The following is a 26994-nucleotide window of genomic DNA, read 5'->3' as shown; positions in this document are numbered from 1 at the left end:
TCCTATCCTTCCTTCAAAGCCTTCTGTCTGCAGGGAACCACTCTGGTAGTCTCCTCAGCAAATCACTGACGGCTCAAAAATACCAAGCATGATCTTAAATGAATTACTTCTGTTATCCAAGGTCAAATCAAAATTCCTATGAGCTAGATGCATCTTAATTGTTTCACTGCCTACTCCAACTCTAAGTCTTCTGAACAGAGAATATTAGGCTACTTCTGAGTACTAATGACCCCCAACATCAGGATAGTCACCACTGCCCCGAAGGCATTTCGGAGTAGCTACTACTTCTGTGAGTGTCAAGTATATTGGCACTGATCCTGAGAATGTAAGTCAGAGAAAATGATTCTGATTCCAATAATCTGCAAAGAACAGACAGCATGACTATGAGCAGATAAGAAGGAAGTCAGTTCCACAATTCAACATAAACTTCCTGAGTGCTGGCCACACACTAGGGACTGCACGTCTTGGGAGCCACAAGGGCATTTGAAGTTGTCAAGCTTTCATCTCTTCATCTTTTGGTACGACTGACATATCTAGTAATTTATAAAAGATAAGAGAAAAAGAGGCCCCTACACTCCAGACCTCATCTAGATTAGTAAGGGGTTGGGTGGTTGTATCCTTTAACTTAAAGAGTTCTAAAGGAAGGGCCTGGTGCCGTGGCCTAGCAGCTAAAGTCCTCACCTTGAACGCCACGGGATCCCATATGGGCGCCGGTTCTAATCCTGGCAGCTCCACTTCCCATCCAGCTCCCTGCTTGTGGCCTGGGAAAGCAGTCGAGGATGGCCCAATGCATTGGGACCCTACACCGGTGTGGGAGACCTGGAAAGAAGTTCCTGGCTCCTGGCTTCGGACCGTTGCAGTCACCTGGGCAGTGAATCATCGGACGGAAGATCTTTCTCTCTGTCTCTCCTCCTCTCTGTATATCTGGCTTTGTAATAAAAATAAATAAATATTTAAAAAAAGAGTTCTAAAGGAAGATAGATCATGTCAGGTGTTTATAAAAGAGAAATCAACTTCATGGAGAGAAAATAAGGAATGGAGAGGTTAATTCTTCTGCTGGGAAGCAAACAGGGATATAAGATGATATGCTTCAAATATGTATATGCATGGAGCAAATGTCTTCCTGCTAATGCTTCTCATAAACCTGAAATGAAAAATTTTTTTATATCTCTATAAACAGACAAGAAAGACAGTGCAATGGGTCACAGACCTAAAGAAGCTCCCTGGTTCCCTTTTTTAAAGATTTATTTATTTATTTATTTATTTATTTATTTATTTATTTTTGGAAAGGCAGATATACAGAGGCAAGGAGAAACAGAAAGATTCTCTGTTCACTGGTTCACCTCCAAGTAGCCACAATGGCCGGAGCTGAGCCCGTCCAAAACCAGGAGCTTCTCCCGGGTCTCCCATGCTGTGCAGAGTCCCAAGGCTTTGTGCCATCCTTGATTGCTTTCCCAGACCACAAGCAGGGAACTGGAAGGGAAGTGGAGCAGCTGGAACACAAACCAGCACCCACACAGGATCCCGGCGCGTGCGAAGCAAGGATCTAGCCACTAAGCCTTTGTGCTGTGCCCCTGGTTCCCTTCCTGAGGTTGGTTAGTCCTTGAAGCCTAGAGCACTGCTTGCTGGTTCTGGACATTCTGTACTTTCCAGTGCTCCCCTTCTCCCCACAGGCCTGCCCAAATACCTCAGACCCTCTCAGGGTCTATATCAGCTTTCCCCATCACGTCTAAGCAACCTTTTACCCTCTCTCACCCCTTCCCTCCCTCTACTACAGGCTGGGAAGCACCCTAAAACTTTCAGTGAGTAATTTCACAGGACAAAAATGGCTGCTCGTTTCCCTTTCAGGGCAGTCCTCCCAGGAGGCAGGGGAGACCAGGCAACCTCTCACAGTCTTCCTGGCATATGGGCAGGCTGGGCTCCAGTCTCAACCACATTGCCACTGACAGGCCTGGGACCCATGCCTGACAGGAATATAAAACAGCCCCTGGCTCTGGGCCACTCCACAGCCCTCCTGTCAGGGAGAGAAATGTGCTCTTGTGTCTTTGTGGCCATATGACTTCTTAGATGTATTATAAAGGTCACAATGATGATTTCTTTCTCTACCCTCCCCCTCTCCTAAAAAAGAAAGCAAAGGAAAAACCCATCTGTTAAAAGCAGGGAGTTTCATAGGAGGCTTGAAGGAGTTCTTGGTATATCATTAGCAGGAAAGATTACTTTGATTTCTTCAGTGGTATCAAAATCAGTTAACCCATAGTACAGCATGAATATCTGCTATGGCAAAATACACTGCATACCCAAGCATTTATATACTACATAACAGCATTTAATACTGCTGAACATGTATGACCAGCAATTTTGCAGTTTAATGATTTAGAAAGAAGTTACTAGCAGTCAGGAGTTCCCAGTTGTACCATGATTTTTTGTTTGTTTGTTTTGGGCAAGTCACTTAACCTCTGTGGGCCTCAGTTTCCTCGTATGAAAATTGAAGGAACAAAACTACAGTGATCTCAGAGGTCCTTTTAGTAACTGAAAAAATCCTGGGACTGTAAGGAACCAGAATAATCTGGTAATAGAATAGCTATCTCACTGCCTATACAGCTCTCTGATTCTGGAAATGCACAATATGGAACACATCTAACAGATAAATTACACCAAAACAAAAAAGAAAAGAAAACTATCTTCTTTGGTAAAGATGGAACCAAATGATCTGTCCTACGTCTTTAAGTTGTAAGAATGTCTCATTCTACAGATGCATTTTGGAGGCCATGACACAACTAAAAAATGAGATTAATTCAATCATGACAGTGGAGGAGGGGAGCAAGTAATGGGGCACAGATGGCTAAGCTGCCATTTAGAGCACTTGCATCCTACACTGCGGTCCCTGGGATGGAATCCTGTCTCTGCCTGCTATTCAGCTTCCTGATATTATACCTGGGAAACAGCAAATGATGGTTCCTGACACCCACATGTGAAATGCAAACAGAGCACTACTGGCTCCTAGCTATGCCCTGGTTCAGTCTTGGCTCTTGTAGACATTTGGGGAATGAACCCAACAGAGGCAATCTCTCTCTCCTCCTTCTGTTACTCTGCCTTTCAAATAAATAAATAAATAAACAATCCATACTGCCCTCCTAACCTGGCCTTTTGAAGTGGAGGACTGGCGTTGCAGTGCATCAACTTCAGCCCAACATGTAACGCTGACATCCCAAGTCTGAGTACTAGTTAAGAGTTCTGGCTCCTCTGCTTCTCATCTGGCTCATTATCAATGTGCATGGGAAAGCAGTAAAAGGTGGTCTCAGTTCTTGGGCCCCTGTTACCAAGCAGAGAGACCCAGCCCTGGTTGATACAGCCATTTAGAGGTGAACAAACAGATGCAAGAACTTTGTCCCACTCTCTGATCACTTTGTCTTTCAAATAAAATAAATAAAATAGCCTGTCTCTGTGGTGCAATCAGCATATCTGGCTGTTAACTGAAAAGTTACTGGTTCATACTCAGGGATGGGGCTGAGTCCACGGGGTTGGTGTTGTGGTGCAGCAGATAAAGCTGCTGTCCGGTTACAGTATCCCACATGGGTGCTAGACTCCCATATGGGTGCTAGTTTGTGTCCCGGCAGCTCTATTTCTGATCCAGCTCCCTGCCTGATAAGGTGTCTGGGAAAGCAGCAGAGGATGGCCCAAGTCCTTGGGCTCCAGCACCCATGTTAGAGACACAGAAGAAGCTCCTGGCTCCTGATTTCGGACTGGCCCGGCTACAGTCAGTATGACATTTGGGGAATGAACCAGAGGATGGAAATATCTTTCCCCGTCTCTCTCTCTCTCTCTCTCTCTCTCTCTCTCTCTCTCTCTCTCTATATATATATATATATATATATATATATATATATATATATATATATAAGATTTGTTTTATTTTTATTGGAAAGTCAGATATACAGAGAGGAGGAGAGACAGAGAGGAAGACCTTCCATCTGACGATTCACTCCCCAAGTGACCGCAATGGCTGGTGCTGTGCTGATCCGAAGCCAGGAGCCAGGAACCTCTTCCAGGTCTCCCACACAGGCACAAGGTCCCAAGGCTTGGGGCAGTCCTCAACTGTTTCCCAGGCCACAAGCAGGGAGCTGGATGGGAAGCAGGACCTCCGGGATTAGAACCGGTGCCCATATGGGATCCTGGCGCATCCAAGGTGAGGACTTTAGCCTCTAGGCCACCATGTCAGGCCCGATAAATGTATTTTTTAAAAATACAGACAAGTTAACTTTCTACTTTCTAAAAGTTATTTTTCATGCTATAGTTCCTTAGGTCAGGAAACTACTCTCAATGTTAACCTTTTAAAAAGTAGAGGAGACAATACCATTTTCCAGGTACAGTAAGCTTTTGATGCTATGTCAATACAGTGATGGTAGGTATCACAGTCTCTGTGTGTCTACTAGGGGTTGTTTATCCTGTGCCAAGTTGCCAGGTACTGTAAATAAATCTAAACTCAGCCCCCAGTAATGAAAGAAACTGAATGCCTTCAGTCCTTCCAAAAAGAACTTTCAGGGTTTCATCATTCAAACCCTGCTGGTTGGCAGAACAGCTAAGGGAAAGAAGGAAGAGACTCACCCTTAGCTTTCTTCTACTTAGGGACATACAAATGTTCCCTACAGCAGGTATGGCACATTGGAGGGGGTCTTTAAATTGTTCATGGGAAATGTATTGGGTGAAAAAAACAAAACCTGTCAGGATCTGAAAAAATTTGCATAAAAATCGCTTATTATTATTTTTTTAGTGATCAGTTCCATAGGCTCTGTTTTTTTTTCAAAAGTTTTTTGATGTTCTCTTGTGTAACAAAAGAGCAGGAAATAATCACAATCCTCATTATTATCCTTCATTTGAATATGGGGCTTCTGAAGTAATTTCATACTTGTGAATTTTATTTGGGCCTTTCAATAACTACATGAGGTGAGAAGGGCAGGTGTTACTGGTCCTTCTTCAAGGAAAATTTCAACTTAGTGGACAATGCATCTTCTCAAAAGAGAGAAAGGAGCTCTTATCTAGTCTACTGTTTTTAACTCGTTTAATCACTTTTGTCAGAAGAGGTCTAGGAGACTATATCTATTTGTTTATGGCTTTAGTGTATTTGTATATCAGGTAATGGCAGAGGACCACAATAATGATATGGAATTTCAGGAAATACATTTTAAAAGCAAGAGAAACAACAATCCTGAATTGTGACTTTTTTTAAAAAAATTAAATTAGAGGGGCCCGGCAGCGTGGCCTAGCGGCTAAAGTCCTCACCTTGAACGCCCAGGGATCCCATATGGGTGCCAGTTCTAATCCTGGCAGCTCCATTTTCCATCCAGCTCCCTGCTTGTGGCCTGGGGAAGCAGTTGAGGACGGCCCAAAGCCTTGGGACCCTGCACCCGCGTGGGAGACCCGGAAGAGGTTCCAGGTTCCCGGCTTTGGATTGGCGCGCACCGGCCCGTTGTGGCTCACTTGGGGAGTGAAACATCGGATGGAAGATCTTCCTCTCTGTCTCTCCTCCTCTCTGTATATCCGGCTTTCCAATAATAATAAAATCTTTAAAAAAAAATTAAATTGGAAATTGATACAGAATTAGAAACGTCTGTTATAGCTGAGAAATAACATAGGGAACCAAATTAACTATTATAACCACAACATAATTCTAATCATCTAGAAACATGAAATGTTAAAGCACACTGGGAAGAGGAGACAGGTCAGGATAATGGCTCAGAGAGACAGAAAAGCAAAGGGTTTCAAATAAGCGGCAAATACATTTTTTAAAAAATGAGGGTGTTTCTACAGAAAGTATGTTAAAAATGAAATTCAAACTGATCAAAAAGAACTAAGCAGAGAAGCTAAGAGCTAAATATAGATGACATTCAAATAAAGGCATATTTTAAAATAAAGTAGGCATGTAAAGGCTTTATATGTAAAGGTTTTATATTTATATTTAAAAGAAAAAAGTCAACATCTATTAATTATACTTAAACTTTTAACATACTTTATTTCAATCTTTCTACTTTTTTTTTTTTAAGTTCTATTTTGGGTCCAGCATGATGGCTCAATGGCTAAATCCTCACCTTGTATATGCCAGGATCCCATATGGGCACCGGTTGGTGTCCCAGATGTTCAACTTACCATCCAGCTCCTTGCTTGTAGCCTGGTAAAACAGCAGAGGATGGCCCAAAGCCTTGGGATCCTGCATCCATGTGGGAGACCCAGAAGAGACTCCTCCTGGCTTCAGATGGGCTTAGCTCCAGCCATTGTGGCCACTTGGGACCTCTTTGTAAATCTCTGTAAATCTGCCTTCCCCAAAAAAGGTAGAGTGACAGGGAGAAAGAATGACAGAGGTGGAGAGATCTTCCATCTGCTGGTTCAATCCCCAAATGCCCACCACAGTCGACACTGGACCTCGCCAAAGACAAGGGCCAAGAACTTCATCTAGTCTCCCAAGCGGGTGACAAGAACTGAGGCACCTGGGCCAACATCTGCTGCCTTGCAAGCTGGAAAGGAAACAGAGGCAGAACTTGATCCTAGGCACTGCCACATGGAAGGTGGGCACCCAAACTTGCTGTGCCTAACACCTGAACCAATCTTGTTTAACTTCATGGAGGTCAGTATTATCAACTTAAATATGAGAGAACTGAAGTGCAGAGAATGAAAAAACTTGTCAAAGGTTACACCATAAATGGCTTGTCAAGACTATTTGATTTCAAACTTTTCCTCCCAGGAAGTTAGTTATCTCTCTTTAAAATGAATATACTTCAGTTTTGCAGCTATATTTGCTTACTAGAAATTGAGAAATAAAGAACCTCCTTTAAATATCTTTCTTAATAATTAGAAAGCAGAAAATTACACAGCTGTTGTAATTCAACTCACCCACCTTAATGAATATGAACTTTGCTCTTGAACAACTCTCAATTTATGTTAGTTTTTCTTTATTTTTAAGACAACCCTAAACTGCTGCAAATAAAATGCAATTGATTCTTGTCCATAGAAATGAAAACAGTTTTTGTCTGGTAAAATGCAATTGCCCTGTGGATATATGAAGTGATTTGAGCTCTAACTGTATATTCATCCCAACATTCCTGAGTTTCTGCAAATAACGTAAGTATGTTCTTTGAATTATACTTATAACATTTTACTGGTTCTCTTATTAGTTAATGAGTTGAAGTCTTTGACACTTACTTTATGTGAGTATGAAACGTTAGTTTACCCTTGAGAAAATCTTCCCTTAGCATTCTGAATGTTTTGAATTTGTGCACTTTGCTTGCACAGGTCTTTGTCATCTTCACCTAGATTATTTTCACAGTCCCATTTTCACAGTTCCTTAACTGTATCCTTAGATCGGAATCTTCTTCACACTCTGTTCTCTCCATAGCCAGAGAACCTTTTCTAGAATGTCTTTCATACCACTCAACTTCATAAACTCTCTAAGTCCTAGAATAAAGTACAACCTTCTTGGCATAATGTCTGTATTCACCCTGCAATTTTCCAGTCAGACTGATTTTGGTTCTCTGAAACCACTGGCCCCTCTCTCACCCCTGGAAGTAGGCACTTGCAATGCCCTTGATGTGCCACACACTCAGGATGCCTTTACTCTTTCCATGCGTGCTTGCCCTTTAGGCTCATCTGCCTTACCACTTCCAAGGCGTCCTGCTGGATCACTCAAGTCTTGGTTGGACTTAGGTGTACCTCTTCCTCGAACAGCCTGCACTTTCTTACTGCGTTCCCTTTTCCTCCCATGGCAGACACTGTATTGCAATTTCTCTTTAATGATCTCTGCCAGTCTGTGGGTTCTTTAAAAGTAAATGTCGTGCACAGGTTTGAATTTTGGAATTCTTACTTAGGCAGCTATATGATTTGGGGGATAAGTTTTTGAACTCTTTAGGCCACAATTCAACATATAATGTCTCTAGTATATTGTTTTATATTCAGTATGTCCATATCTGCCATTGTTCTCACTAGGCATGTCCAGTGTATAGGACAACATAAGGCCATCATTCAACAACACACTCCAAAAGCCTAATTCTCTATACGATCCTAGGATAATGACAGGAATTCTCCTATAAAAGGTCTTCTCAAAGGCCATGACCCAGTCCTCTCACCTCAATCCCACCATCTTTCCCCATCTCACCTCCCAAAAAGGAAAAGTGGTACTCAAGCAGAATATACTTGAGTTTATTTAGGTTTTTATTTTTTAGAGTCAGAAGACCTGTTTAGAATCCATCTGCTTTTTAACTATGAACAGTTCTACAAAATGGGCATTCCTAAGAGAGATGAAAGTTGTTTTTTGTTTTCAGAGATAAAAAGAAAGAAAAGCAAAAAGAGGAAGAGAAACAGAAAAGCAAGGCCAGAATTATATGAAATGTGTATAGTACACATGATAGGTTTCAGCTGTGGCTCAGTCATTTTTTTTTTTTTAGGATATATTTATTTTTATTAGAAAGTAAGATAAAAACAAAACACACACACACACACACACACACACAAAACAAGAAAGTGAGATATACAGAGAGGAGGAGAAACAGAGATAAAGATTGTCCATCTGCTGATTCCCTCCCCAAGTGGCCATAATGGTCATAGCTGAGTTGATCTGAAGCCAGGATCCCGGAGCTTCTTCTGGATCTCTCACGTGGGTGCAGTGTCCTCAGGCTTTTGGCTGTCCTCAACTGCTTTACCAGGCCACAGGCAGAAAGTTAGATGGGAAATGGAGCAGCCAGAACACAAACTAGCACCCATATGGGATCCTGGTGCATGCAAGTCATGGACTTTAGCCATTAGGCTACTGTGCCAGGTCCACTCAGTCATTTTTTTTTAAAAATCTATTTAATTCTTCTTATATGCACCCAAGCAATAATGAATTTTAGAATAAACGTTAAAAATAAATAGTAACTTCTTGATAAGATACAGGAGCCGTACATTAGAGGCTACAATTTGTCTAGGACCTCGTATATGTTATCAACATGCTTAAACGTTACTATATTCTGTAATTATTCCCACTCTATATATAGGAAAAACTTCAAAACTTTAAATAACTTACCCAAGACATATACTGACTAACTTTCAAGGCCATTAAAAAACATATAGACATTTGAAAAAATTATGATTAGGCAAGACAAATGCATGCTCTTTTATATTAATGTCGAAAAGATATTTTCTAAGGTTAAGTTCTCAACCAGCAAGTATTGCCTCTGTCACTTAAGAGGGTAAAAAAGAGATACTTCTGATACCTCTGAAAGATCTACGAAGACACAGATCTTAAAATGTAAAAGCTTAAAAACAACCTGACAATATTTTTAAAATTTGAGAAATAGTGAAAAATAAATATCACCCTAGGAAAATTTTTGGTATACACTCTTTAAACCTTTTCACTTGAAAAATATTTTAAATATATCTCTAATTCTACTGTACCTCAAAATTGTCCCTTGTTTATTTTCTCTTGTCTTTACATCACAGTCATCCATTAGAATTCATGAAAGATTGGTTTCAAGACCTCCAGCACACAATAATGCCCAATTCTCTTAGACATAATGACATAGTATTTGCACACAGCCCACGCACATTCTTTGTCACATCTTTAGGCTTTTATAACACCTGATAAAATAAAAAAATGTTATATAAATAGCTGTTGTATTGTTTAGACAGGGATGGGGAATGCCCTTGAAATCATTCAGTCTGGCCCTGCCAAAGCATCAGCAGGTGGGACTCAAAATTCAATAAACCTATACAGGCTAACGTTGAAGATGGTCATTGTGCATGGCCTGTGAATGACATTATATATACCCAAATGGTCCTGGGTTAAAAAAAAAAATGTTTCCAACACCTGGGTAAAAAAAGTCTGCACGTACTCAATATTGATTTAAAAATTGTTTTTTCAAATACTTTTGATCGACAGTTGGTTGTCTGTTGATGCAGTACCTGTGGATTCAGAGGACCAACTGTATCCATTCTCATATTTCTGCATGGATTTCATTGCCATCATTTCTGAATGGCAGTGTACTGTACATAGCACTAACTGGTTATTACCTTCTGCTAATTCTTGTTATTTGCAATAGATATGGTCTCTAAAACAGCTGTGAACACTGAATGAGTGAATATTAAATCTCTATCCCTAGGAGAAATACAGCATTAAGCGTCTGAGAGTCTCTGGTCACATGCTCATCAACTGATCATTACACAACCTTGTCTCCTGTGCATCTTTAATAAGATATTGTACATAATATCTATTGTTGATTCATTAACAACAAACTCAGGACCAACAGCATACTAACTCAGCCAGGAGCCTAAAGCTTCCTCTGGAGTCTCCTATATTGGTGCAGGGGACCAAAGGAATCAGGCCATTTTCCACTGGTCTCCTGGGTGTTACAGCAGAGAACTGAGTCAGAAGTAGAGCAGCCAGGACTCAAACCATCCCATATGGGATGTCAGCACCACCAGCAGAGGCCTAACCTACTAGTTTACAGCACTGGCCCCACATCACAGCTTTCTTATGCTTAAGAACACCAGACAGTACTTTAGTATTATGCCTGAGGGCCATTTTAAAACAGCAGAATCACAACAAAAATGCAGAAAAAAACAAGGCACTAACTAAACCTTGGGAAAGACACGTGTTTTATATAACAGGACAGAACTGAAACCACAAGGCAGAGACTACCCTGTGTGACCTCACTTGGCCATGTGTGTGCCAGGTGACATAAACTTTTTACTGCTCTGTGTGCATCCACAGTGAAAGAACACTAGATACATTAATTGTGGGGTGAAAAATACATTTTAACTGCTAGGTGATTTTACAAATATGATATCTACAAATAGTAAAAATCAACTATATACCCATACTGCTGCACAGTTACGGTATTCCTTTTTTCTATTAAAAGTAATGCTAACATTTTTATGCATAAAATGTCCTCTTCTTTTAGGGGTGTTTTGCTAGGACAGGGTGATTTTGATGGAGCCTGCTCACTGCAGCAATTCTCAGCACGGGTCATGACATGGTCCCTTGCAACTCTCAAAATGGGGGTTCTAGGATCAGCAACAGCTGCTTCAACCTCACCTGGGAACTCATTAGAAATTTGGACAGAATCACCCCAGACCAAGGCAACAGAATGTGGTTTTGTAGAGATCTTCAGGTGAATCCTATGCACAATGGAAGCTTACACAACTCTGTCAGGAATCAAGGATTCTCAAGCTGCAGCAAGCATCAACACCACCGGTCAGCTTGTTAAAACACAGAGTAGAGAACTGCCCTTCCCCCCTTCCACCAGCAGTTCTGGTTAAGAATCTGGGAACATGCATTTTCACAAAATTCCCAGGTGATGCCAATGCTCCTGACTCCGGAGACCACACTTGCAAACTGCTGTATGCATTGCTGCATGGGTCAGTCTTTTGCAGTATTAGTGTTTTAAAATTTTCATTGCATCATTTTGGTAGAAGGGGAAAACTTTTTTTTTTTTTAACCTTTTTCAGTTTCTGATGTTGAAAATTAATGTGCAACAATGAACCCCAAAGCTTCTTTTCCTGGTTTGTGACAAATCCATGTCTGCCACTCCCCAGAAATGAGCTGCAGATTTCTTAGAAGACAGACACTTTGTGACTATAGTTTCTTCCATTGCAAGCCACACAGTTGGGCCAAATACAGAACTATTCATTCTTGCTCACACAGTTTTTCTGGGTACACCCTACATGCACTGCAGGTGGCTCATGAGTTTGGGGAGCCTCTAAGCCAGCGGCTTCCTTTCTCTTAGCCTCAGGTCCTCTTTGCTCTAAATTATTAATGACATTCTCTTATCACCCTTCTTTACTTTCCAGACTTGGCTCCAAGGCATTCAGAATCAACCAGGCTCTTCTTTGTTTTGAAAACCATTCCATGGCCTTTTACATCATTAGCAGGAAAAAGACAAAGGCTATTTATAAAGCAATCTGTGGCAAATGCAGTGGCTTTAACAAAAGCCAGAATCAAAGGTATAAGATTCAGTAAAAAGAAACCCTTATCAATGTGGACAACTTTTTAATCAAAGGACAGCAAGTGATGGGCAGTGTATACTGTTTCAATGTGTTCCGGCAAAAGCCCTGATTGGTGAAAATAAACCACTTAAAAAAATAAAAGAGCAAGCATTTGGCATAACAATTGAGATGCCACCTGAGATGTTCGCATCCCTTACGGAAGTGCTTGGGTTCAGAGTCAAAACTCTACTTCTGATTTCAGCTTCTTGCTGTTGCATATCCTGGGAGGCATCAGATATTACCCAAAATCTTGGATCCCTCCCACCCACATGAGAGACTCCAATGGAGTTCTGAGCGCCTGGACTCAGCCTGGCCCAGCAGATGGAAGATCTCTGTTTTTCTCTTTGTCTCTCTCCACCTTTCTAATAAAAAAAGTCTTAGGTATCTAGTTCAGGGTCATAAGTTTGGAAGCCACACCTCCCCTCGTTAGGTTATCCTTTCTGCCTGCCTGTGAGTCAAATGATGCTCACCAATCATCACCTGGAACCTGAAGGCGGGGAGGGGGACAGAATTGCACTGTTGCATAACCACTCCCCTCTCAAACCCTCCAAAAAGCCATGATGGGAAGGGTCTTGTTCTCTAAATCCTATGCTTCAGTGGCTCACGCACCCTGATTCTTGGCCTCCCTCAGTACCTGCTTGCTCTGTTAGTTCCCACAGACAGACTCCCAGGCCAGAGGTAGCCTCTGAACATGGCCCCTGTATGTTTATATGTCTGTATTCCTCACCCTCCTGTTCACTGCTTGGGCAAGTCAGTGAGGATGCAAATGCTAAGATATCTCGTATTTCTGTTTTGTGTCTTTTCAAAAATTTCAGGAGAGGTGAGGCCTAGCAATAATGGAATGTAGGCAGGGAAGTTAGGAAAAGGCAAATCTTTGCAGTTTTGTAAATGTATCCAGGTTGTTCGCTGCACGTCTGAGGATAATTTATTGCTCGGGAAGCTGGAACATAGTTCTTCAGTTTAACAGACTGATTTCTTTGTTCCTCTCAGGGTTTCCATTCAGATTGGATTGCCACTGTGACTTTCCATTTGCTAATTTCTGTTATCATCAGATGAATGGTTGCCTAGTACCTTCAGGTAGTAATTGGAAAGGTGGTTCCTAGAGTAATGGGTGCTGCCATTGCCAAGCTTGGCAAGTAGACTCCTTAGTATTCTAGACTTATCTAGCTTGATCTCTCTTGCACCCCACAACAAAATATTTTTAAAAGAAACTACAAAAGGATTATATGATTTTTTGGATAATTATTTTAAACTTATTTTAATATTTATTACCAAGTTGACAGGGGCCTCAGGTTAGGATAGAGATGGGGAAAGGGGGAGGAGATAAAGTGTGCTGCTTCTTGCTGTGCATGGCCCCCATGCATTTGTGGCAGTGGGGTGCTCCCCACCCCCGTGAGCCCTCATCGGCACTCTGCCTCCTTCCTTCTAGATCCTTAAAGAAAAAAAAAATAAATAATAGGCAGTTATGCTGTCATGCTGGTATAGTTAACACAGAGTTGGCATTGACAGGCCAGGAGTGCCCACCACCTATTGGCTGCTTTTTCTCTAGCAGTGTAATATTTGTAGAGGCACAATGCAGCCTAGGCTGTTGCTTACAACTCCACGTCTCTGAGAATATTCAAAGGCTAGATTAGGGCATAGCTTGGAGGATACACAAGTAGTACATCTAAAGCAAATGTTCAGTTATTTTTTTATTCCTAGACAAACAGATGGAAAGCATTCGGCTCAAAAGGAGGGGGCGGGGAAGACTGAGAGAACCTGGCAGAGCAGTAACATTTCTTTTCAAAATTGGCTCTTGAACCCTAACAGCTGCACTATCAGGTGGGTATTTCCCAGGAGTTTCTATGCTTAGCAAAGATTAAAGCGAGCCTGTAATTTAGGTCTAGAAGTAGTGACTAGCAATATCCAAAGGTATGTTGCATCTGTTTCTTCTTAATGTGCATACATATTTAAATTTGTTATGCGAGCGAAAGTAATTGCTGAGTAATTAGTAAAATACTTAATCTCACTTTAATCCCTGGAAAAAGCAATCATGGCTTTGTATTCTGCAGAGCTTTATCTCAATTACCCGTGGTTATCCACGCCTGCAGATAGCTAATGTGTCCCATTAAGGAGGCCCGCCAGCTACTAAAAATGCAGGCACAGTGCCTCCAGGGAATCAGAAGGCTCCCTGGGCTTAGTTTTGCAAATCGGGCCCTCTTTAGGAATAGCAACTGTGACAAGCCCCTCTAAGACATCGGAAGAACCTCTTTCATCCTGGGTCCCAAATCCAGTCCCTTCCCTAGGATATGGAAACTGCATCTTGTTTGCCACCTGCCTCGTGGGCTCAGCCAGTCTCTGGGACCTCTGTTTATGTTCTGATTGTTTCTCTCCCATCTTTCTTCTTTGGCTATTTCCTTGGCCCTTCACCTTCAACCAAACCAAAGTCCTTTCACTTCTCTGGCTTTTTTGACTCCAGAATTTCACTAAAATGTCCCCTTAGAATTGTTGTACTCTACAATGACTCCTGCCTCCAAGATTCACAGCATGAATTAGCACAGTGAAGAAAACCAGCATTTGTCAGCAGGAAGTCCTACATAGCTTTTCCTTAAAAATTGTGGACAATTAAAATTGCACAATTACTGCACATTCTTTTAGGATTGACCTACAATACATGATGACTTTTTGTAAGGCTTTTTTTTTAGTCAAACTTGATGTAGGCAAATACTGTTACTAAATGGAACAACTATATGAAATTATTATAGTTGTTAGGACTAGACATAACACTTGTCTCACTGACAATTTTACAAATGAAAAAGGATATGGGGCAATTCCAGGCTGATGAAAGTGAATATAAAAATGAAGAGGGGGTTTTCTGTTTTACAAATTTTAAATGTATCCTTTTTCTTTGACAAAATTCGCAAATTCCAAACACTGCCTTATCAGTTATTTGAAGAATTACAAAAATATTGTTTAAAGCTAACAACCATCACATAATTAATTAGTCATCTTACTATTACAAAGCCCTGCTATCCACTGTGTGGTTTTAGCAGGTCTTCATTTTCTTGTTTAACACTATACTCACCCTTCATCAAGCATCAGCCTGAGTTAAAGGACAACAGGAGTCAGTGACTGACGGAGAGAAGAAGCCAACATGCTGGATTTTGCCTCAAAGGTCACACATAGGAAAGGTTGTAACGTACAACCAAACTGAGGTTATTGGATTATCAGTAGCCATACAACAAGTCACTGGTAAATGGACACTCCCTCTTGACTACAGAGAAGAATGGTGGGGACAAGCACTAAGATAGCAACATCGTACCTGAGCAGGACTCTCTGCTTATTAAAGGGAGCCTCTGGGAGCATCTGAAAGGGAGTTAGCCTTTTTATGTCTCACCCAGATCTCATCTGAAATACTTTTGGAATGCTCTTACTTCTCAGCAATAGCAGCATCCCCCAAGGGAGTTAAAAGTTCTGGAAAAATATTGTGAAATCAGATTGCCTTACAATTTATTACTTGCCCATTTGTTATTGGTAATAACCAGATTCCAGCAATCCTGCCATGTTAGTTAGTAGGGACACGTGAGCTCACTATGAACAATCTCTTCATCTCACTAATTAAAACAAAACCTGAGGAGAAATTTGAAAAAAGCTTAGGGGCAAGTTCCATACGGGGATGACCCAAGACGGTTACACAGGCCCTTATAATCTCAGCCCAGCTCCTTCTGCATCATATCATTGTGTCAAGTACATAAAATCATATTCATTTCATCCATTTCAATGCAAGTAATATTCTAGATTTTAAAAAAATGCCTTGTGCAGTAGTCCAGCAGCTAAAGTCCTTGCCTTGCACACACTGGGATCCCACATGGGCGCCATTTTGTATCCTGGCAGCCCCACTTCCCTTCCAGCTCCCTGCCTGTGGCCTGGAAAAGTATTAGAAGACAGCCCAAAGCCTTGGGACCCTACACCCATGTGGGAGACCCAGAAGAGGCTCCTTGCTCCTGGCTTTGGATTGGCTTAGCTCCGGCCACTGTGGCCACTTGGGGATTGAATCATTGGATGGAAGATCTTCCTCTCTGTCTCTCCTCCTCTCTGTATATCTGACATTTTAATTAACAACAACAACAACAAAAAAAAAACTTTAAAAAAATACAGGTAGTAACGAGTGTTGATGAGGTTGTGGAGCTGGTGGAACCTTTATACTTTGCTTTTGGGAATGCAAAAGGGTACAACCACTTTGAAAAACACCCAGTCATATTCTCAAAATGTTAAATATACACTTATCATATGATCCATCAATTCTATTCCTAGGTAAATATCAGAGAAATGAAAACACATTTACACAAAAACCTGTAGACAAATGTATATTTTAGCATTATTTGTAATAGCTAAACAGTGAAACCAACCCAAATATCCACTAACTGTTGAATGAATAAGTAAAATATATATACTGATTATATTAGCAATAACAAAGAAATGAAGTGCTGATACATGCTAAAACATGAATCAACTTTGAAAATATTATGACAGGGCTCAGTGCGGTGGCCTAGTGGCTCAAGACCTCTCCTTGAATGCACTAGGATACCATATGTGCTGGCTCGTATCCCGGTGAGTGCAAGCCCCCCTTCCCATCCAGCTCCCTGCCTGTGGCAGGGAGCCACAGCCCAAAGAGTTGGGACCCTACACTTGCATGTGCGGCCCACAGGAAGCTCCTGACTCCTGGCTTTGGATTGGTTTAGCTCCGGCTGTTGCGGCTCACTTGGGGAGTGAATCATTGGATGGAAGATCTTCCTCTCTGTCTCTCCTCCTCTCTGTATATCTGCCTTTGTTACGGAAACAAATAAATCTTTTTAAAAAATCATGATATATTTTATGAGTCTCTACATATGAGATGTCAAGAGTAGCCAAATATATATATATATATATAAAGTAGCATAATGGTTGTCTAGGCCTTAGGAGGTAGGGAGAAATAGTGACTGCCAGCGAGGATGATCCAAAGCCTTGGGACAATGTACCCACACGAGAGACCCGGAAGAGGCTCCTGGTTCCTGGCTTCGGATTAGCACAGCTCCAGCTGTTGTGGCTGCTTAGGGAGTGAATCAGTGGGCGAAAGATCTTCCTCCTGTCTCTCCTCTTTTCTGTATATCTGACTTTCCAATAAAAATGAAAATAAAAATAAAATCTTTTAAAAAAAACCAGAGTGACTGCCAAAAGTATGAAGTTTCTTAACATGGCGATGAAAATGTTCTAAACTTTACTATGATATAATTATATAATTCCATAAACATATTAAAAAGAACTGAATAATAAAAAAGGAAGCAAAGGAAGGTTTGTGTTTCACAGCTAATCCTAACATTGAAATCTTTTTTTTTTTTATAGAAATCATTAACAACAACTGGTGGCAAGGATGTGGGGGAAGAGTACCCTATCCCACTGCTGATAGCAGTGCGGACTAGTGCAGCAGCTATCAAAGCCAGTATGCGGAGTGCGCAGACAACTTTAAATCAATCAACCATACAATCCAGCTATCCCACTCCTGGGGATATATCCAAATTAATATTTGGGAAAATGACCTGCAGCCTATATTTATAGCAGTACAATCCACAATGGCAAAGACATGGAAACAACCCAGATGCCTGCCAAAATAAATGGATAAAGAAACTGTGGTACATCTATTCCATGTAATACCAACAGACATTAAAAAGAATGAAATCCTATCATTTGCAACAAAATGGTCCCAACTAGACACCATTATGCTCAATTAAATAAGCCAGTCTGAAAAAGACAAATATTATATGTTCATTCTGACATAAGATAACCTTCATGCAGAATACAAGGCAAATATATGCACAGGTAAACAAGTGTATATATATATATATATATATTCTCACAGGTGAACTGTATAATGGAAATTAGCATACTGGGAAGTAAAGATACACTGTAGTAGGCATTTGTACTCCAAAATAAACAGAGGACTCTCAATGAATCAATTAAATATATCTTGACAGTATTATATTAAATTGTCTACCTTTGCCTATACCTACAAGACCACTTAAACAGCAGAATGCTAAACTTGTTTTTTTTTTTTTCATGTCCCCTGTAGGGGACATGGTCAAGGAGGGCTAGTGATAGTGAGTGGGCAGGGAGCTGGCTTTGCAGATGGTCCAGCTCTGGGGGAGAGGGGGTGTGTTAAGAGCCTGTTCCTCCATGTGAATGTTAAACTTGTAACTGTTACTAAAGGATTATACTACTGTGATAATATGGAGGAAAATGGTGGAATGAGAAAATAAAAAGGGGAAAAGGAGAGGAAAGAATCTCTATACCTATAAAACTGTATTACAGAAAATAACAACAATAAAAAATAAAATCTATTTTTATAACTTATATTTAGATTCATTAGGATTAAAAATTACATCTTCTTTTTGGCTCCCCTTTGTTTTCACAGAATAATGATCAAAACAAGAATGTGATGACTTGTGAATTTTTTTTTTTTTTTTTTAGCAGCAGAGTATTCTTGGACAATATTCTTTATGTTAATCAAAATTGTAAGAATTAGGCTGCCACCTGGCAGAGTTGGCCATCTTGGCCATCTTGATTCATCTGAGTACCCTGAGCCATAAATCAATTGTAGCATTCAAAAAGAAGATAGGTAAATGGGACAAACCAAACTGACTGGTTCTGCCATTCAAAGTCTGGTGGTTCTGTCTTCTACCAGTGGATGTGGCCTCTGGCCCTTAGCAACTATTCTTTTACAAGTTCCCTAGGACACAGTTCTGGTTTGACAGACTTTGTTTACTAAATACATTAATTCTTATTTTGGAGGAGCTTCAATTTTTAAACAGAAAGCCATCTATTGAGAGTCTCTGATACACAGGATTTTATTGTTTGATATTACACAATTAAGAGTTATTGTTTTTTTCCTACAAGTACACTATACATGAAAATCAATATAATCTAGAATAGAGCCACTGGGAGTGGAAAGACAGGGAGATTCTAGATTCATTGTCCACGTTAAAGCGACAGTTTTATTTTAATAAATCCAAAGTAAAGACTATATCTCTTTCATGGAATCACAGCTCTCTTTGGACAAAATATGCACATAAAATATTCTGATGTGCTTGCCCTAAGATGAATTGATTTTTAAAACATATTCTAAAATTTTGGTCTTTTGATTTGGTAAATTTTAATCATTTAAGATAACTTTCAGACTGCTGATTGTAATAAAGTATCTCATGGCACACACACAAGAGGGAAATGCTGAAATAAATCAAGAAGAGAGTCTAAAATTTTATCTCATTTACCAAACCAACAAACAGTAAATGGTAAGAAACTGGAAAGTGCAATTGTCTGAGCACAGGACGAAGATGCGACTCAGCCTTAGGTTCACCCTTCAGCACATCCAGAGCTCAGTGTGGACAGACAATGCCAGCGAGTGGGGGCTTTGCAGGGATGAGAAACAAAGGAAAAGTTACATCCTCAGGAATGATCACTTTGAAACTAAGTTTACAGTTGAAAGTTTCATTAAGAAAAATAATTTAAGAGATTTCATTAAAGTCATTAATTTAGATATTTTGCTTCACAAGGAAAGATTAAAATATGGAAATCTCCAACCTAAGTGTTGATTCTGTAAGGTAAACATGACAAGACTGGATGCTAGAACTAGCAGGCATTTTGTTCTCTTCCCCATTTCCACCTTCACCCTCCAACTGCAAGCCACAAACTAAGACACAAATTGCTCAACCTGAGGCAGCTGGAAAACACATAGATTATTTGGGGTTAGGAGCTGCCCCAGGGGCAAAAAAAAAAGTCACATGTCACATCTCTCTTCTTTTCCATCACAACTGACAGCAGAAAAATCAAAGGAAACAAATTTAATCACAAATGTTAACCTCATGCTAGACTTACAAGTCAACCATCAAGCTAACTGTCATACCTGGGACATATCAGAACTTTTTTCATGTTTCCCCAAACACAGAAGTGGAAACTATTTCCAGTTGGAAGTCTAATGTATAAAGATATTCACGTGTATGTGTACACAATGTAATTACAGATTTTCTTAAGCAATCACTGCTTAGTTTTCATTAGCAGTTATGTGAGAAACTTAGGATTTAAGGGTAATTCCCCTTCGGCGTCTATTGCAGACTTTCAGGTTTTTCATCATGTAAATAAAATGTTTTCAGTGACCTAGGAGTCAAAGGTATATATGCCATTACCACTCCCATCATAAGCGCCTCTGAAAATTGGTCGAACTGGTGTATTCATCCAGTCCAAATGGCCATCACAAGATGTTGACCGTCACACAGTTACGAAACAAAGGCAAGGTGAAGGGTGAGAAACGACAGAGGACAGCAGCAGGGCAGGCTAGGGTTCAGCAGCTTGAAACCTGCTCCGCCTTGCCGGCTTGGCTTCCCCCAGCACCCTCCTAGCATTCCGGGTTTCCTCTAATGCCACCCGCATCACCTTTCCAAGAGGCGCATCGCCCTTTAAGGAAACCCACGCCAGCATCCAGAGGTAACGTGCAGAAGCGTAAATGAAAAATGTCCACGTCTCAGCAAGCAGACAAGCGAAGGAAAACCAGCTGTCAGTTTCAGAGGCTCTGAGCTGTAACGGGGTTTCGGGTTTCTCTCCGTCCCTGCCCTGTCTCTCTCTCGCCGATGTGTCCCCCATAATAATAGCAGTTTTCTAATCACTTCAAATCACAAATACTGTCCTTGTAAAAACAAATGCTGATCAGAGAAACAGAATGCAATACTCACAATGAAGGATTCCTACACATGCTGTCCCGTTTTCTTGCTTTAGAAAGGTAGCAGGTTAATTTTAAAAGCCTTGCAAAACTGTAAAAATAAGGGCGAGGGGGATTCCAGATACACAATCCTCCAGCCCACTGCAAAGGAGCCCACAGGCTTGCTGACGTCACAGATTCATGAATGGATGTAAATTGGCTGGTTTAGGATTCCGCACAGACTTCGCTGTGGTGCGTGCAATGAAAAAAAAAAAAAAAAAAAAAAGGAGGGTGGAGGAGGGTCTAGAGTACGCCTGGCCAATAGGCTTCAGGCAGTCAGCTCCTGCCTTCTTTTAGAAGGGATCTGGTCACAGAATAAACAGAGTCTGCCAATCAGGCGTCTGCCCCTGCCCCAAGACAGACTAGTCGCTTCGGGGGCGATTGTGTGTGTGTGCGGGTGTGTTTCAAGCTGTGATAATCATAATAACACTGTCACGGATATGGAGTATGGGAATCAAAATAGATCATCAGTGGGGCAACACTATTAAAAATACACATGGAAGAAATCACATCTTCTAGTCATTAGAGGTCTTTAACTGAGCTTTTCTTGTTCAGCGATGTGTGATAACAAAGCCATAGAAAATAGCTTCTAAAACTGGTGACCAACGGACATGCATGCCCTGCACGACACAACTGTAAGAAACCACCTTGAAATGTTTGTGGAAAGTGGAATAAAAAAGTATGTTTTTTATGTGCCAGATACTTGAAGTCTTTGAATATGAGGAGTTTTCAAAAATTTCATGGAAGAACGGATACTATGAAGTAAAAACAAGCATGGATTCTTTTTAAATGTCACTTTTCCATAAGCTATTTGCAAAAAAAAAAAAAGCAAAATAATAGAGCAAGAGTACTTTGGAATAAAAAATTCAGTGATTAACAAAACGTAAGTGTGTGAGATGATATTACATAAGTATCACTGTTCGGTGTAACAATAACATTTTTCTGATCTTTGTGACATTTCAAAAGTCACTTATTGTTATATTTAAATAAGATTTAGTATTTCTTCAGTGGTATATGCAACTTCCAACAATAAATTCAGTAAGAACTTCTCCAAAATGACTCTTACTGAATCTTTGGGCAAACTTTGGCTTCAGCAACAATTCTTATTACTTACAGTAAAAATGGTTGTGTTAAACTCACCCAGATGAGTCAAAGTTTCCTCCACTCTTTGTACATTTTCAAAGGCACACAACGGTGGGTTAATGTATTTTACTTCTCCTATACCCTGACACTTTGCCCCCTAATCACCAACCCTTTATAGACTTCTGAATCAACTATGTTGTTTTTGAGCTTAGGAAATGGTCTCAAAGCCTTCAAACTGAAATAACACAGTCCATTTTGCTAAAGGAAGTTATTGTGGAAAGTTAGTACTGAAAAGATAAACTCAAGACATTTGTCTGGGTGCGATGGGAGTGCTCAGGATCAATACAACAGCGGCCCTCTCCCAGCAGCCCTTTAACGCACTGCATTGGTCTTTACTGATACATATGGTCATAGAGCAAGATTATTTAGACTAAGAAATGGAAAAAAAAGCCCAGCGTGCTGGCTCAATTGGTTAATCCTTCCCTTGCAAAGCACAGGGATCTCATACAGGTACTGGTTCATGTCCTGGAGGCTCCACTTCTGGATCCAGCTCCCTGCTTATGGCCTGGGAAAGCAGTGGAGGATGGCTTAAATCCTTGGGCCCTTGCACCCACATGGGAGACCAGAAGAAGCTCCTGGCTTTGGATTAGCCCAGCCCTGGCCATTGTGGCCATTTTAGGAGTAAACCAGCAAATGGAGGATTCTTTCTCTCTCCTTTTCTCCATTAACTCTGCCTTTCAAATAAAAATACTTTTTTTTTAAAGAAAGAAATGTGTTGTGTGTTTGTGAGGATTTGAATCTTAATTTAATATATATGAATTTAAGTTTAAAAATTATCACTTGAAGCTGGTGCCCACCCTATGACACAGTGCACTTCTAGAGAGAAGAAGCCCAGTCCTAGTGTGAGTAGCTTGTATTTTAGCATGTGAGCATGCTAACTGCAGAGAACTCCAAAGATACTATCAAGCAAGTTAGCTTCTCTAAGAACCAGATGAATCTCTTCAATTTCAGTAACGGCTAGAAGATGACTGTGAACTCATCACCAAAGAAAATATGAAAAACTCTGTATTAGATAAAAATATAAGTATAGATGTAAAAAAAGAACAAACTAGGATCTACACTGTGGTGCTGCAAGTTAAGCTGCCACTTATAGTGGTGGCTGCTCCACTTATCCAGTGCCCTGCTCATTGCTTGGGAAAGCAGCAGAGGGGTCACCCAGGTCCTTTGGCCCCTGCACTCACATGGGAGACACTGAGGAATCTCCTAGCTGCTGGCTTCAGCCTTGGCTACTACAGCTATTTGGGAAATAAACCAGTTGGTAGAAGATCTCTTGCTGTCTCTCATTCTCTCTTCTGTGACTCTGCCTTTCCAATAAGTAAATAAATCTTTTAAAAGATGCTATTTCTACTTCTGGGGCTTATGTGTATGAAGAAATAAGGTTTTGTAAAAAAAAAAAAAAAGCTTATTTCAGCAAGAATTCTACCGAAATGCAAAGATCATAACTGCAAGCCTGTGCTGTGGTACAGTAGGTTAAACCATTGGCTCTCATGCTAGCACTCCCCATGAGCTCCAGTTTTAGCCCTAGTTGCTCTGCTGCTGATACAGCTCCCTGTTAATGTATCTGGGAGACATGATGGTGTTACAGGTTTCTGGCTCCTGCCAAATCCATCTCCAGACTATTGTAGCCATTTGGTGAGTGAACCTGCCAACAGAAAATCTTTCTTTGTAACTCTGCCTTAAAATAAATATTTTTTTAAAAAAGAAATAGACACCTAAGAAAAGTAAGTATTACAGAAATCTAGCCTTGTATGAAGGCGAACCAGCAAATAAATATCAACTATCTAAATGTCATCACCCTATTACCATTTAGGGGTGTGTGTGTGTGTATATATATATATGTATACATATATATGGAGAGAGAGAGAGAGAGAGAATATATATATATATATATACTTACATGTTATATAGATATATATTTTATGGTTAGCATATTTGTTTTCCTGTCCCTCTCTTTTGGTTTATTTTTTCTTGAAAGTTTTGGTTTGATTTCCCATTTGTTTGTATATGTATTATGATTGCTTATGATGAGTGCTACAAATACTTTTAGAAAAGGAAGACTGTAGGGGTTGTTGCTGTGACACAGTGAGTTAAGCCATCACTTGTGGCATTCCACATAGCAGTGCCAGAGCTCACAACTCTGTGTCCATCCATTTCCCAGTAATGTGCTTGGGAAAGCAGAGGAAGGTGGTCCAGATGCTTGGGCCTCTGTCACCCATGGGGAAGACGCAGATGGAGTTTCTGGCTCCTGGCTTTTGCCTGGACTAGTCCCAGTAGCAGTTGGTGTAGCGATTTTTGGAGTGAACCAGGGATAAAAGATTTCTCTCTTTCTCTGTCACTTTGCTTTTCAAGTAAATATTAAAGAAAAACAAAAGACCTAGAAATAAAAACTATATTAAACATACATATCAGTAAACTTTCAAAAGGATGAAAATTTCATGTTGATAAATTCTGTAATCATGTTTTGATTAAAGAAAACCCTAAGGGTACAAACAATAATGGCAAATGTTAAATAATACTGAGTATTAGCTAGATTTTAATTCTTCAATTTGTTTTATCAGTAGTAATATACAGCTAGAGAAAAACAGCTGCTTGGTATTTTATATGCTGTTCAGAATAAACCTTAAGTGATCATATCAATGAAGTTTTAGGTATTATCCTTCTCAAAAGGATGACTACAAAGGAGAGACACAGTAATCTTTCTGATTGATAATACAAATGCACTAAAGCACATCAAAAGGATGATCCATAGGCGAGAGAAGGTGCCCGGCAGCCCGATGTGTGATAGAGGCAAGGGGAGCGACAGGGAATGAAAACTGGATCTGCCACCTCTGGTGTCACGCAGAGAACCTTGTGAGGCTTTCTGGGCAGGCTGAGCATAAGCCTAGGACTCCAGTAAGAAAACAGGAACCCAAAATATGAATTCTGGGCAGAGTTATATACCTAAATGTTTGTTATAAAGAATCAAAGTTGTTATTCTGGGGAAAATGAGACACTTGCTTTCACTTAGTCACTAGTGTAATAATGATTTTGACTTAAAAATTTAGGCAACAGGTCCTTTTTTTTTTTTTAGTGTCTAAAAATACACTGAATTTTATTACAAGACTTTATCCTTGTCCTTTAAATTTTAGATATCTTCCAAGCAATTTTTTTAATTAATCATATTTATTTTTGATGATAGTTGATTAGGGTGATAAGGGTCAAGGGCTACAGGAAGGTAGGTAAGATCACCATTCCACATTCTCCTTTTTTTCCTTCCTGTATTTGGGGGAAGGAGATAACAAGCAGAGAAATCACACCCAGCCTCCCAAACGCCTCTGCACCCTAGGATGGACGACAGCCACCTGACACCACCCCAGGGTCCCCATGTGGGGCACGCTCTGAGGATTCTGCTCAAGAGGTTTCAATAGTTCAACAGTTCCGAATTACTGCGAATCTTGCCACTCTAAGCGCGATGAAATCTCTCCAGAATCCACTGGCTGACATATTCTACCTTAGAGTCTCCTTTTGCCCAGACACTCACTGCCAACACTTGGCTAGGGTAGTTGATCAATTTGTTCTGTCCTCTGTCATGGTACCAGGTGTCATCCATAGGTTCCAATGTACTGCCATATCCTCCATCTACATCTGGATATGCTGTCCACTGCTCTGTCTAAGCTACTGAGGAGGCCCAGCTCTGACTCAACCTGCAATTCTCTTCATGAATGGGGTTCACAGATTGAGTTCTGACTCCAGCGATTCAGTTGGAGGGATCCCCAAAGAAACTTCATCTGAATCCAGCAATTCAGATGGAGGGATCCCCAAAGAAACTTCACCTGAGGTGATCCCAAACCTGATTCGTGTGTGTGCTTGCCAATATAGGATCTGGTACAGCCTGTCACCCAATCATTTTATACATATGCTGAAAGTTGCAATTGCTGGGTCAGTTCTGCCTCCAGCCCTGTCTTCTACACAACCCAATGGGTGTTGGAACCCGGCCCGATCCTGCCCACCACACATTCAGCCCTCAGGCTAAACAGTGGGAGCTGCAGCCTTGTTGGAGCGACCCACAATAACCCCCACCAGTACCGTCTCTTGCACTGGTTCCCATGCCTGTCCGTATATACAGCAGACTGGTTCAGTCTGTCCCACATCCCATTCAGCTCTTATATATGTCAGTGAGTATTGAAGCCTAGTTCATCCCAACAAGCCCCACTATCCAGCTCACCCCTGTGCTGGTAGGTGCCACTCTCTGTCCAGCCACGCCTGTCCCAGTCCTGGTTCTCATACTCACCAGTGGGAGTGGCAACCAAAGAGGGAGGTGCCCACTGGTTCCTCTCACTCCCGGATCAACAGATCATTTTTTTAAGTGTCTGAGGTCACAGAGGTCTTAACCTACTCTTGGGTTTCAAAACACACTAATCTCAGAAATTCACAGAACACAGGTCATTGCCTTCTTAGCAGGTGGTGCTTCACATGGACTTTGCAGAAGAGCAAGCCAAAAACTGGGGGAGCATCACCTGCAGTGGGATTACCTTGGTGGGCCTTTTTGAAAGAACTGATGATGTCCCATCTTCTTCAACAGAAATTGTTGAAATATAGCCAGAGTTTCTCAAAATATTAAACATAACACCTATCTGGGGTCAGCTTTGTGGCACAGCAGGTAAAGTCAGCACCTGTAATGCAAGCATCCCATATGGACACTGGTTCATGTCCCAGTCGCTCCATTTCCCATCCAGCTCTCTGTGAATGGCCTAGGAAAGCAGAGGAGGATGACCCTGTGTTTAGGTTACTTAAATGGCAGAATAAGAAGAAGCTCCTGGCTTTGGCCTGCTCCAGTGTTGGCCATAATGGCCATCTGAAGAGTGAACCAGCAGATGGATGCTCAATTCTCTCTCTCTCTCTCTCTCTCTCTCTCTCTTTCTCTCCACCAGCCCTCTCTGTAACTTTGACTATCAAATCAATAAATGTTAAAAAAAATACATACGATATAGCTAAAGCATACGTGAAGACTTGCACACAAATGTTCATAGTAGCTTTATTTGTAATGGTTTCCAAATGAAAACAACCCAAACGTCTGTCAACAAGTGAATGAAGAAATT

At 40.8% G+C, this 26994-nt stretch overlaps 1 protein-coding gene across 3 annotated transcripts in view; it reads right to left on the bottom strand.

Moving 5' to 3' along the window:
- The window catches only part of MAP3K13 (mitogen-activated protein kinase kinase kinase 13), a 175096-nt gene that overhangs the window by 93047 nt on the left and 55055 nt on the right, over positions 1-26994 (bottom strand). Inside the window, exon 1 of one of the 3 annotated variants that reach the window (XM_058662180.1) lies at positions 20748-20943. The exons of the other annotated variants lie outside the window; for them this stretch is intronic. The gene's annotated coding sequence lies outside the window, so the exon portion shown is untranslated. Of the gene's footprint in view, positions 1-20747; positions 20944-26994 lie in introns of those variants that run through there. 3 annotated transcript variants of the gene reach the window in all.

Source organism: Ochotona princeps, chromosome 3 (genome assembly GCF_030435755.1).
Source record: "Ochotona princeps isolate mOchPri1 chromosome 3, mOchPri1.hap1, whole genome shotgun sequence".
Taxonomy (NCBI): domain Eukaryota; kingdom Metazoa; phylum Chordata; class Mammalia; order Lagomorpha; family Ochotonidae; genus Ochotona; species Ochotona princeps.
This window is presented reverse-complemented; position numbering and strand designations above follow the sequence as displayed.